This window comes from Diadema antillarum, unplaced genomic scaffold (genome assembly GCF_040938485.1).
Source record: "Diadema antillarum isolate AM-2024a unplaced genomic scaffold, OU_Dant_1.0 scf00000072, whole genome shotgun sequence".
NCBI classification, from domain to species: Eukaryota; Metazoa; Echinodermata; class Echinoidea; order Diadematoida; family Diadematidae; genus Diadema; species Diadema antillarum.
In genome coordinates this window covers 947118-952500 of record NW_027270961.1, presented here as the reverse complement: position 1 = coordinate 952500, position 5383 = coordinate 947118, and positions in this window count along the sequence as shown.

Genomic DNA, 5383 nt, shown 5'->3' with positions numbered 1-5383 from the left:
AACAACTACTTGATCAGACACCATCTTGGGTATGTAAATTAGGGTCAAAGGTCATAAATGTTTTAACCTGTATCTTGGTGAATACATGTCCTATCTTTCCCATATTTTACACACGCAAAGGCCATGTTACAAGAATCATTTCACAAAATAACCACTTTTTGGTCAGATGCCATCTTGGCTGTGCAAAGTTGGGTCAATGGTCAAATATACTTCATTCTGTATCTTCTTTATAGTGTATACCGAATTTGGTAACAGAGATAGCAGACCTAACTCTCTTTTCTAAATGAGAATCCAAATATCACACGTCCAATGTCTCTAAACACAGATGAAACCTATATGGTCATGCCTATTGCGATCAGGACTCGAATCATTGATTAAAAAAAATCGGATCACCTAATTTGTCAGTCTTGACAAATTCCAAGTCTAGTTTTTGGTTGTTTTTGTGTTTTTGTTTGTTTGTTTGTTTTTTTTTTTGGGGGGGGGGGGGTAAGAACTTGCATTGATGCATCAAAAATGGATCTGCGTTGAGCACTACGAGAATATTTTTATTCCAACAATTATTCCTACGTGTACTGCCATTCTAGCCAGCATATATGAAAATTATATCATTTAGCACAATTTTATATTCTTTTGAAAATCTTTAAGAGAGTGATATACAATTGTGCAATGCACAAATGTGTACTTCAAAATAGAATCTATAAAATACCTTGTCAAGTTGCCAACAGTACAAACTGCACATGTATGTACATCAGTACCAAACTTAACAGTTTCAGAACATCTCAATAACTCTAAACTTTGAATATGATTAGATAAGTAGAGTTCAGTTTACCTCTCTCGCTACACCTATTGCTGATATCATTATTAGTCTGTGTTGTGTTGCTGAGAATTATGTATTCACATTACATCTAATTTCAATCAATCAAGCTACGTGTATGTGCAGTATACACCAACATTATCAATATCATATGATCTCCATGCACAAATCCAGTTTTGCATACAGTTTTATTTAATAGCAATTCACAAACCAAACTTCATCCAGGATTACTTCTCTAGGAAAGATCTCATCTCATCATTCTGTAATGCCGTCCCAGGGTATTACACTGTCTGTCTACTAATGCTGAGGGATAACGGTGAAAATGTGCACTGCCTAAGCTTTGGATTTACTGAAAGAATATTCATGTAAGGGTAATTATAGAGATTTACAAGGATTATGTGAAATGATGACAACTCCCCTGGATCTTGACAAGTGTGGTGAAGTCAGTCAAAAGTTGGAAGATGACTAGATGGTAAATACAGCCCCTGCCCGGATACTGAATCCTTTAGAGGATCTGATGCTGTGCAAGGTGCCACGTACATTGTAAGTGCTTGCCCGACTGCCAGGGTATTGTGAAAATCAAAGTCGGGCAAGTGTTTTGGAACATTAGAAAAAACACACTGTACTTGCCAAATTGGGCAGACAAATCTTTTTGAACCTACCTTTTTTTTACCTCCCCCCCCCCTTCAAACCCACAATGTCAACCAATCAGAAACCCAGAGATAGTGACTGTTTTTAATAATGAAATGCAATACCATTTAATTTCATTTCAGCAGCAACACTTACACTATTGTTTATGAAGAAATCCCAATGCAATGCAACACCTGCACTCAATCAAACCAAGTTTGTTACGTCAATGTGTTTAAGCGTGTAAATTAACATACCAGTACTGTGCTGTTTTCATATGATTGTGTTTAATCAAACCCCTGACTTACATTGTACAAGTGATTTTCTACAAAATATATATTTTTGTATTAATTTTCTTTTATTTTTGGGCTTTCTTTCTGAGCAAGTAAAATTCATGTTCGGGCAAGTGTTCTGCAACAATTTGGTAATCTGCATGCCTAACTGGGCAAGTGGTAAAAAAAAAAATGAAGTTACTGTATGCAGCCTGAATAGTAAATATATTGTGTTGAACTTGAGGCTGGTGATCAAAAAGTATGTGATTGAGTACCTGAATGCTCATTTTGAATATAAAAACATCCAAAATTATTACTTGACATTGTTGCATACTGGCAACACTTGGGATCATACACGTAATTAATTGATAATTATATTATTAAACAAATCAAGTCCTTAGCTACAGCATAGTATATGTCAAAATTACCATCAAGATGAATTCCACCCACACAAAGACCCCAATCCCTGGAACAACTTCTGTATCATCTATAACCCATGCACAAAATACACACCTGTCAGAGAAAGGGAGAAAAACAGAGCAACCTGCTCTGTGTTTCCTGCCTCTGAGCTCTCTCTGCTGCCATTTCTAAACCCTACATCCTTCCTCTCCTTCCTCACTATTTGAAGTGTTCCTGACATATCACCACTCTAGGAAAAAACTGTTTCAGCTTGTCATGTCTGTTCAAGGCCATTTCAGAGTGACATTATGACACAATGACTCAACCCACATACAGTGTGTACTTTATTCGCAATCAGGAATGACGATTAAACTGACTTTCTTGTCTAATCCAAACAGCCCACCTGTTTCAATATGATTTGATCCACATTCTAAATAAATGGAGAAATTAACAACAAATCTCGCATTTTTTACAACTCTACTGACAATGACATCACACGACTTCACAACAGTCCACTCCCATGATGCATCTTTCGATCTCCCATCTTTCAATAATGTACAAGTATCTCCCATACAACATTCAGGCCATTTTTCCATGAGATTACCACCTGACTGTACTGCCCTGAAGCTACAACATACAGGGATTTGAAACTTCACGAATAGAAAGCTTGTGGACTTGTCATTCCCTCTGGGAGGATTGACTTACGCGACTAAAGCGAGTGAGGGCAGTATATCCCTTTAAAGTACAGGATGCACGTGCACAGAGGAGGTGAAAGTGGAAATGCAGGAGTGTGTGCTCAGTGTAGCAGCAACCTATACAACTGTAATTGTCTCCTTGAAATGCTGGCCAGCTAGTGGCAGAAAACAATGCCTGGAATGTGGAGAGAAGTTCTTGCTCCAGTTTGTTCACACCAGGACACAAATCAATGCTATGCTAGGCATCTTGTACCCTGCAACAATATAAGAACTTTCTTTGCAGTATGACAAGTAAGTCTAAACTGCCCACTGTGATGTTTTTCCTGTATCTCATTTTTTGAACGGAGAGGAGTTCTACAATGTAGCCTGCTTATCTTAAAATGTCAAGAAGACAGGTCAGGTTTTGGAGACTACATTTCCCCCTCTTTAATACATAGCATTCTAAAGACTGTATTATATCCTATTAAAAAAACACACACATATTTGAGCATCACAACAAATCATTACCATCACACAAAGTATGTTGACTGAAGGCACTTACAACACAGTCTCTGTTCTGAGCCCTCCACATTGCATTCAATTTGAACATACAATAGCAACCAGCATGAAGTCATTTGATATCAGAAATACCACATGTGTAAGATTTCAGCTCTTGTAATTTTTGTACAAAACACAATACTGTATGCAGTTTTCCTGAATCTCTTGTTTTTTCTACAAGTATGTATTTCAAATTGTTTCTTTGCTGACACCTTCAACACCATACACTGTCAAAGACAAAAGGATCTACTGTCCAAGGTTAGTCTTTCATAGCATACATTCTTGTACATTGTTCAAATGATGAAATACATTTTGTACGTAGACCCCGTTTACAGTGCGGGGCTGGGCCAAGCCGCGGCCGAGCCCAGCCTCAATTGCGAGGCCGGGCCCCGCAATTTTGTCCGTTTACACTGCCGGGCTCGGCCGCGCTTTTGATTCAAACCTCTAAATATTTTGTCGTAGTGGCGCTCTGCTTTTAAACAAACGCAATTTGTTATTGTCTGGTTTTCAGACCCTTTGCCAAATGAATTCCGTGGTGACGAAGTCGCCGTTCGGGCAAAGGCCTTTGCCGAAGGAAAAAAATCCTTTGCAGGACAAAACCACCTTAAACTATACTAGTTTCCAACGTTGAGGGGGTTAATATCCTGAATAGCAAAAGATACAGGCAGAGGGTTTCGAAGCCAGACTAAAATTGGCCGCGCAATTGGCCGCACAATTGGCCCAGTTTGCGTTTACACCAAAAAAGGCCGGGCTCAGCCGAGACCACCTCCAGAGCGAGGCGAAATGCGAGGCCAATTTTGGCCTCGCATTTGGCCTTTTGCGCGTTTACACTGAAGCGGGGCTGGGCACGGCCGCGGCCTCGCCTCGCACTGTAAATAGGGTCTTAGGTACTTGTACATGTATGTAGGCCTACAATTTGTATTATATGAATGGTAACTTCATCAAACATTTGGGGGTTTTTTCCCACTGAAGATCCCCAAAATCTAATGTAAATTAATATAACCTACTTTTCTTGAGTATCTTTTTCCCCTCTGGGATAATTCTACATCTATATTCATCTGAACACGTATGTAATACATCATAATATTTCAAATATCATCTTAATATTTCAAATACAATACTTTGAAAAACAAAACAACCAATAAAATATCGTGACTCGGGCCATCATACTTTTCTTGAGTATGGGGAAAGTACAAGTGTACACACAACTTGGGTCTAACACTCAACACAGAAAATGTCAAAGCCTGGTGATATTCCAGGAAGTGTATACACTTGTGTATTCCTCTGTAGTTCCGGCGAGCATGTTTAAATGAGGTTTTCCAATACATTAACAATACTGTAAAACATGATATATTAGCGGCATGAAATTTTCGCGAATTAGAGCCGACAGCCTTTTTCGTGGCATGAAATTTTCGCAAATTACCATTGGCGTTCAATGCATGTAGTGTAGACAAAAACTTTCGCGTGCATTTTAATTTCGCAAATTTTGGCGCTCGCGAAATTCGCAAATTTAAAATGCATGCGAAAATTCCTCGTTTTACAGTACTACTGAGGGGCTCTTTCATGAAAATCAGCAGCCACCTGCCCCCACAAAATGTTTCAACATGCAAAGTTGCTTCTCGCCTTTTGCATTTGGCCTGCTGCACTGAAATATCATTTGTGTGATACCAAATTATATTTGCATGCCTGAAATTGCACAAGTACAAGTACATCGTACAAGTTGTACATAAGGATAAACTTCAGCTTGGGACTTGACAAGCATGCACACACAATCCTCAAAACTTTTACCCAGTGCATCAGAGTTGAGAATAAATCATGGTTGAAAATGGCCAGAGTTACTCTATAGTTGATTTTGCTATTTAGCAGTGAAGTACTTCCCTTATTGGTCCCCCTTCCAAAGAACATGGTAAGTAAGTGAGTAATCTTAAGAGTACAGTTGTAGACTTAAAGGGAAGCATGAGTTCATTAAAGGAAAGTAATCTCATATTCTAGGTAGGAATTCATTTTGCGGCCACCAAGTGTATGCAATCAGAGTACTT